Genomic DNA, 8,351 nt, shown 5'->3' with positions numbered 1-8,351 from the left:
CTCTTTGTGAAAGCCTGAGAGAATGTTTTCTCTCCATGTGACTCTCCTTAGGCACACTCTACATCATCGATCACTTTCCTCTTTGGCCCCATAATCTCATTGATCAGAAAAAATTTGGGAGACTACTGAGCTACATGATGTTACAGTACAAGTTCTCATATGTCCTGAGTCTTAATTTACCTTGGAAGGCTAGGGCCAAAATGTTGGCTTTCCTTGCGGCCCTCCTTTCTCTCTCTCTCTCTCTCTCTCTCTCTCTCTCTCTCTCTCGTTTTCATTTTTTCCATAATTTTATTGAGGAAACAAGTAGCAATGAGACAGTTTTAAATCAAATTGGTAGGACAGTTCCAACAATTAACACATTGCATACTCTCTTCCTAGTGGTTATTTGCTATACAAGATGCAGACATCATATCCTATTTACAAATACTATTAGAACAAATCCCTCTATTCATTAAGAGAATATAACTATATATCTATCCTAACCATTTTGAAAACACAGATAAATCCTGAGGGGATTTGACTGACCTTATCAGATCCAAAAGCTACAACTTTTGTTGCATAGGTCTTGCTTTATCTTCATCTTAACCAACCAGCAAAAAAGTATAAAAACAAAGTATAAGAAGTAAAGCCATGGTGTTTTGTTCAGTTGTAGGGGAGTCTTGTCAACAATTTCTGACACTGCCAGTCAAGCGGAAGACCCAATACTATTATGGACTACTGGACTCTTTTAGAATTTTGCTGAGTTAACATACCTATAATATTCAAATGACAGAACTAAACAAAAAAGGGGATACAGATGAATGTCCATTTTGTATCTGTGTATTCAAAAATTCAATCTTTACAGATGTTTCCAGTCATGATCAGTCCAAGGAAGACCTGTTTGCATGAACCAAATGCCCAGAATTTTAACTGTATATATTCAACAAATATTTGAGTAACAACTATGTAACAGGCATTGCTGTAGATGCTAAGGGTATAGCAGTTTTTAAAAAAAGAAAAAGAAAAGGCCCAAGTCCCCACTCCAGGGTACATAATAAATACAATGATGTCCAAATACACAGTACACCAGAAAGTCATGCTACGGAAAAGAGATAGTAGTAGAGGTAAATATGAAAAACAAAGGGCAAAGGGCAGTGGGATGCATGGTGAGCAATTTTTAATTTTTATTGGGTAGTAAAGAAAGGCCTCAAAGAAATTAGGGCAGTTTAGCAAAGACCAAAAGCGGTGAGAAAGGCATGCAAATATCTGAGAACACTGGGAGCAGAAGGAACAGAGCACAGTCCCTTAGGAAAGACTATTCAAAATGTTTGAGGATCAACAACAGAGAATGGTAGGGGAATCAAAGCAGAAAGTGAGATTAGAGAGGGAAAGAGGTCTTACAGGCTTAACTGTAAGTTCTCAGCTTTTACATTGAGATGGGATGCTACTGGAAAGCTTTGAACAGTCATCACATGATTTGTTTCATGTTGAAAAGGGATCATCTTAGCTACTGTGTTGGAAACAGAATGGAGGTTGAGTGGCTGATACAAAATCCTAGTCAGAGGTGACAGTGACTTGGACCAAGTTGCTCTCAGTGGAGATTGGTCATATATTTTGAAGAGCAGATAAATGGATTTGCAGACAAATCGGTTGTGGGATATTCAAAAGTTATTGAGTTGGCCTCAGCAACTGAATGATGGTTTAAAGTTTTTGAGAGGAACAGGGGAATTTATTTTTAGATATGATAAAATGGAGAGGTTTATTAAACATCCAAGTAAAGATGCTGCAGTATTTGAATATGTCTGAATTAAAGACTGGAGAGCCGTGAACATATTGATTATACAAAGACTAAATGAAAGCACTAAAAGTGCATAGAAACTAAAGGGAAGCAGCAGCACAGAATAATGGTGTTCTCTAGTATGGAGAGGCCAACCCACAAAGGAAACTGAGAACACTGATCAGCGGCAGGGGGCCAAACAAGGAGAGTAAAGTATCCTATGGATTAAGTGACCAAATTGAGAAGGAGAAAGCGACTGACTCTGTCAAACACTGATTACTCAAGGGAGATGGAAGCTGGGAACTGGCTCCTGGATTCAGTAACAAGTTTCAGAGGAATGTTCGACTCAAGTTAATCAGAAGAGATTTCATAGAGAATAAGAGAATGGATTTGGGACAATGAACATAATTCTCTCACGTTTTTTTTTTTACTATAAAAGAAAAGAAACAAAAAGAAGTACAGTACTTGGAGCGGGGTAGTAGATGACAAGAGGTTTTGTTTCTCTGGAAATGTTTTTTAAGTGCAAGATATTAACTTGCAAAGGGAATATAAGTAGTAAACTGGCAAAAAGTAATTGTGAACAGACCAATGTTTTCTCTGTATTTAGAAAGGTGAATTTAAAATCACAACATTACTTAGTGGGCATAGCCATCTTGCTCTGATTCCAACTATGAAGAGTCTCAAGGACCCATCTACATTGCAGGGGAAGAAGTACTGAGTGGATCAGAAGCTTGAATCACCTGAGCAAGGCACACTCCCATGACCACAGTCAGAGAAACACTAACCATCCGTTCAAGAAATACTGAGCACCTATTATGTGTCAGCTACAAAGGATACAATTTCAACAAAACAAACATTATCTTCAGAGAGTTCATAGTTCAATGAGGAATGTAGACAAATGAGTAACTCCAATATTGTATTGAGAGGCAAATTACACATGAGACAAAAATTAAGTGGTTAATAGTTCAGTAGTGGGAACACTCAAGGTTTTTGGTTCTGTGTTTTCTTTTTTTTTTCTGTGCTTTCATAAATAGAAATATTAAGGATTTCAACTGATTCCTCATCCAGAAATAGATGTTATACCAAGATTACAGGAAATTAAATAGGGAAGAAATCCATTATACACGTCTTTTTTTTTTTTTTTTTTTTTAGGAACCAGGGATTGAACTCAGGCCCTTGCGCTTGCCAAAGTGCTTATTCCACTGAGCCATCTCCTCGGCCCCTACACATCTCATTTTAACAGGAGAAAAAATCATAAAAATTAACCTAGACTGAAGGCAGGCAAGTTGAAAATTCATTTGACAGATATACACTGAACATTTATCAAGGCACAATTCCAAAGAGCTGGTTTATAAAATTTATATTTTCACAAAGTAAACAGTGAACACTGAAAGCATAAAAAGTAGTTAAGATATATTTGAAAGTAGTAAATCCTGTAACAGAAAGAAACAAGGATAGAAGAAAAGCAGACGTTAGAAAACGAAGATGTGGGGCTGGTGAGATGGCTCAGTGGTCTGAAGCACCTACTTGGAACAAGCTTAGCAAAGCACAGTGACTGTGGTTCAATCCCCCAGCACCACATGCCAGCCAGCCCCACCCCCTGGTGGGCTGAGCTGGCCACACACACACACACACATACAAATAAATAAATAATTAAAAAAAAAAAAAGAAAACGAAGATGTGTATGAGGATGGTTGAGGTGAGTGAAAAGTTGCATTTTTAAGTTGCATAATCAAGGCCTCAGTGAAAATTTCAAATCTTGGAAGATCTGAAAATAAGTTAGCTCTCTGGCTATTTGGGGATAAAAAGTACATTTTAAGTGCTGAGATAAGGCAGATATGTGGCTGGTGTGTGGCAAGGGAAAATGTAGTGGAGTTTAAGATACTACTGCAGCAATATGGGCAAGAAACAAAGGTTTTGTGGACCCAACTCACTTATGTTGATGGTAAGCAGTCAGTTTAGGAATATATTTTGAAAGTATAGTTTTCAGATGGAATAGATGTGAGATAAAAGAAGGCTCTAAGAATCAGGCAAGATTTCAACCTTACCAGTTAAGATGTGAAAGGCTTATTTTATTGTAAGAGGTAATGAACTAGGACAGGCAGGGTTCATGGACCTTGAACCATGTAATGGTGAAAATTAGGTTCCACAGCAGAAAAGAGAGAAAAATAACAGGAAAAGGAAGTTGTGGTTAGAGAAAAGCTTTTGAATACTACTTTCTCCTTGAAGCCTTTTATAATCATCTCAGGGGACCTCCCCCTTTCTGGGCTTCTTTCAAAACACTCATCTCTCTTTTACTGGGCCAAACTGTACTCATATACTCTCCTTTGCTTTGATGTGTTTCTTCTCCATAGTACTGACCATATTTTCTAATTGAGAAAGCAAATAAAAACTGGAGGTGACTTCCAAGTTCCAGAGACAAAAACTGAATGGTAAAAGTTTGACATTTCTATTTCATGTCTGTTGTTTATGGAAAAGCTGGAGGGGAATATGGATGCAGAGGCCACCAGAACAGAAATCAAGAATACATGATTTAGTAACTATTACAGTTGCATTGGTTTTATAGTGTGACACAGGCAAAAGGTCAAGTGGACTTACACTCAGAAAGCACCAGCGAAGTAACTTCAACGCAGTGAGATAAGGCCTAAATGTAGGTCAGTGGGAATAAAAGGGAAGTTGACATAAGAAAATTTTAAAATAAAAACTCCACCACCATTGTTGGATAACAGGCTGAGTACATAATTCCAAGACTTAATGTTATGCACAGGTTGGGATAAAAATGAGCAGGAAAATGATGACTTAAGTTTGAAAATATATTTGATCTGAGGATGATATATCATCATGATATCCCAGTAAAAATTAGTTACAGACAACATCTTATTAACACTTATCACATGCCAAATAGTGTTCTCCAAGTACATTTTATATGTATTATTTCATTTAATCATCATAATAACACTATGAGGTAGGTGAGAATAGTTTATTATCTTTATTTTATAGAGTAGAAAATCAGAGCACAAGAGTAAACAATTGGCCCAACTAGTAAGTGGCTAAACCAGTACAATGAACTTAGTGTGGGTGCCCCCCTCCATTCATATGTTGAAATCCTAACTGCCAACATGATGGTATGAGGTGAAGTCTTTGGAGGATAACTATGCTGTGAGATTGGAGCTTTTATAAATGGGATCATTGCTTTTAAAAAGGAACCCTGGCAGCAGCATAAGGTATAAGAGAAAATGACCATCTACAGTGCAGATGAGAGCCTTTATCAGAACCTGACATGTTGGCAGTGTAATCTCAGGCTGTCAGAATTCAAAACCATGAAAAATAAATTGGTTATTTGTAAGATGCCCAGACTATGGTACTTCATTACAGCATCCCAATTCACTGAGGATTTGAGCCCAAAAATGTTAAGAAACTGCCTAGCATCACACAGAAATTCACTATTCATTAAATAATTAATGAGCACCACTATGTTCACACTGTGGTGTTATTAGGGATGGGTAAGTAGAAGAGCAAGCAGTAAATATGACAGCTATGATTCTTTCCTGCACTGACATTAAATGGACACTGAACAAACAATTACAAATATGATGAATCTGTACAAAGTACAGTTCAATATAGTGAGTGAGAGAATTCCAGGGCAAGCCAGTGGCATGAGTAAATGCTTCAAGATGAGAAACTATAGGGAAAAACAGAGTAGATTCGACAAAATTAAAGATTAATTCACACAGCCAGAGTACAGAGTATTGGAGGGGCAGTCAGAGAGGCTGAGAAAAAAGACAAATTCAGATAATGGAGTGTAGAGAGCAATCACTTAGCAAAGGGAAGCTACTGAAGGAATTTAAGAGGAGCAATGATTTGATCAGCTTTGTATTTTTAAGATTACTCTGGCAGCTGTATGGATGGATTGGAATGAGGCAAGCGCAGTTTTGGAAGATGCACACAGTGGTCACTGCAAAATTTCAAGAGATAAAAGTAGCTTAGACTACAGTGGGGATGAAAAACATGGGATGAAAAAAAAAGGGTGGAAACCGGCAGGATGGGTCTCACGAAGCAGACTGCACGAAAGTCAACGGGTGGCAAAGCTCCTCACAAACAGATAGCTATCAAGGTGGGCCGCAGGACAGCGCCAGCCACCGGGGGCATGAAGAAGCCGCATCGTTACGGCCTGGCACTGTCGCCCTGCACGAGATCCGCCACTATCAGAAGTCCACTGAGCTGCTGATCCGCAAGCTCCTGTTCCAGCGCCTGGTGCACGAGATTGCTCAGGACTTCCACATTACCCTTCGTTTCCAGAGTTCGGCAGTGATGGCGCTGCAAGAAGCCTGTGGGTCCTACCTAGTGGGGCTCTTCGAGGACACCAATCTATGTGCCATCATGCTAAGCGTGTTAACATCATGCCCAAGGACATCCAGTTCGCGTGCCGCCTCCATGGAGAGCGGACCTAGTCGCAAGTGTGCCCACAGTACCCTGTTATCACCCCAAGCCCTAACCCTAAAACATGGCATGGGAACAGAGGTCAGAAATCCAATTTTTCAGGAAGTAGACAAAGCTAGGTGATATTGATCTGTATTGGAGATATGCTAGGTTTTTATATCTCATCAAGCAGATGGCCTGAGGATGCCCTTATTGAGCCAGTCATCCAAAATAGTATAGTAATGACGGATGGAAATCTGAACTCAGAGTACAAGAGCAAGGCCTGAGTTAAGAGTGACAGTAAGCACTGAAGCTATTGGAAAAGATTACCTGGATAAAGAGTGTATGGTGGGACTCAAAAAAGATCAGAGGTCAGCTAGCAAATTCCAATAGAGAAGCAGGAAAAAGGAAGAACTGGTTAAAGAGCAGTTAAGAGGAAAACTGAAGTGCAGAGATAGGTATATTTGAGAGAAAGTGTGTTTTCTAGTATCAAATGCTAGAACATCCTGTAAAAGAAGGCCTAAAAACCACCTGACAGACACCAGTTGGCTGCTAAAACATTCCGAGATGCCTCAGGTGAGCGGTAAGAAGCAATGGTAGATTGGGGAGGGTTAAGCAGGGGATAGGAAAGAGCAGCCATAGATACAAGATGGATATGTTAGGGAACTAGGAAGGAGTTTTCATTTCTTTTCTTTCTCTCACCAGGAATCGATCTCAGGACCTTGCGCTTCCAGACAAGCTCTTCTGCCCCTAAGCTATATCCCTAACCCGAAGCTTGTGAACTTTTATTTTTGGGGATCAGTAATCAAAACGAAAGAGGGGGTAGCGAAACAAAAGTTGAAAGTAAAAAGGAATCCTCAGGCTATGTCCTGCAAGCGGCAAAGAATGGGACCTAGCAAAAAGTTAACATCTTGTGGTAGAAGTCACAAAGGGCCGAATCCAGAAGGAAAAGTCTCAAAAGAGGATGACTGGATTCAAGAAAGTGAGAATGGAGAATCTGTGTTCGGCCCTGGATGACCTCGGGAAGCAGGTGCATGTCTATGGAAGTCAAACTGCTGTTCAGGGTGGGGGTGGGCGAAAAAGAGGGTGCAGCGAGTGCAAAGCACCGCTGGAGAAAACGGCTGAGAAGAGCAGGCGGCACCAGGTGCCGCCTGAAACCTGGCGGGCCGCTGGGGCGGGGCACATTTCCAAAGTCGAGACGCAGGCAGTCGCTCGGAGGCCCTGGTGTCCTCGTCGCTGGCCTGCATCCACGCGTCCCGCAGCCTCCGTCTTCCAAAATGCGCACTGACTTTTGGCGGGAACATGGCCCCACCCGGGCCCAAAACTCCTGTCCCCACATCTAGCGCGGGTCGCAGCCCAGCGCGTCGCCGAGTCCCGCACCCCCAACCGCGGGAGCCGCACGACCGCGCCCTATCTAGAGGGCAAGCTGAGGAGCCGCAGCAGCGGCCTACCGCTTCGGGGATTTCCATCCAGCTACCAACACCCGGGAATTCCCCACCTGGCCACACAAACCCCGCTTCCTCCACATTTCCGCTGCCGCGCTTCAGGTAGCCTAGTGCCACTAATGTTTCAACCGTTCTTTCACCTTCCTTGCCCGTGTAGAACTCTTCCGCCGCGCCCGAAAGAGCGCGAAGGCCTTCGGCAAGTTCCGCCCGCAGCGCGGAGGCGGGGCGACCCGAGCGGCTCCGGGCGGCGCTCGGCTATTTCCGTGCGCGGCCGCTGCGCACTCGGCACTGGGCGGCGCTGGCTGGCTCCCTGGCTGCGGCTCCTCAGTCGGCGGCGGCTGCTGCTGCCTGTGGCCCGGGCGGCTGGGAGAAGCGGAGTGTTGGTGAGTGACGCGGCGGAGGTGTAGTTTGACGCGGTGTGTTACGTGGGGGAGAGAATAAAACTCCAGCGAGATCCGGGCCGCGAACGAAAGCAGTGACGGAGGCGCTTGTACCACCGGTAAGAGGAACAGGAGGAGGAGGCAGGAGCCGGAGAGAGCCGGGGGGACGCAAGGGGGACGGGGAGGCGCCGGACGCCCGCGCGCGGGGCCTTCCCCTCGCAGGAGGGGCCGCGGTAAAGATGGAGCCTCCGCCCGAGCCCCACAACCCCGCCGCCGCTCGCAGCGAACAAAGGATAATGGCGGCGGCCTGGAGCCAGCGGCGGCCGGGCGGCAGCGACTCTGCCTGCAGCC

General features: G+C 43.3%; 1 protein-coding gene and 1 pseudogene across 6 annotated transcripts in view; both read left to right on the top strand.

The window, feature by feature from the left end:
* Positions 1–5,170: 5,170 nt before the first annotated feature.
* LOC101584995 lies at positions 5,171–6,319 on the top strand (annotated as a pseudogene).
* A 1,564-nt stretch (positions 6,320–7,883) lies between these two features.
* Positions 7,884–8,351, top strand: part of Creb1 (cAMP responsive element binding protein 1) — a 56,767-nt gene continuing 56,299 nt past the window's right edge. For 3 of the 6 annotated variants that reach the window (XR_002820132.1, XM_023710174.1, XM_004626630.2), the window contains exon 1: positions 7,937–8,119. The gene's annotated coding sequence lies outside the window, so the exon portion shown is untranslated. Of the gene's footprint in view, positions 8,120–8,351 lie in introns of all 6 variants that reach the window. The other 3 variants (XR_002820134.1, XM_004626631.2, XM_023710173.1) reach the window with 3 other exon arrangements.

This window comes from Octodon degus, unplaced genomic scaffold, assembly GCF_000260255.1.
Source record: "Octodon degus isolate 3935 unplaced genomic scaffold, OctDeg1.0 scaffold00016, whole genome shotgun sequence".
NCBI classification, from domain to species: domain Eukaryota; kingdom Metazoa; phylum Chordata; class Mammalia; order Rodentia; family Octodontidae; genus Octodon; species Octodon degus.
The sequence above is the reverse complement of the archived record's forward strand: the minus strand, read 5'-3'. Positions and strand labels throughout refer to the sequence as shown.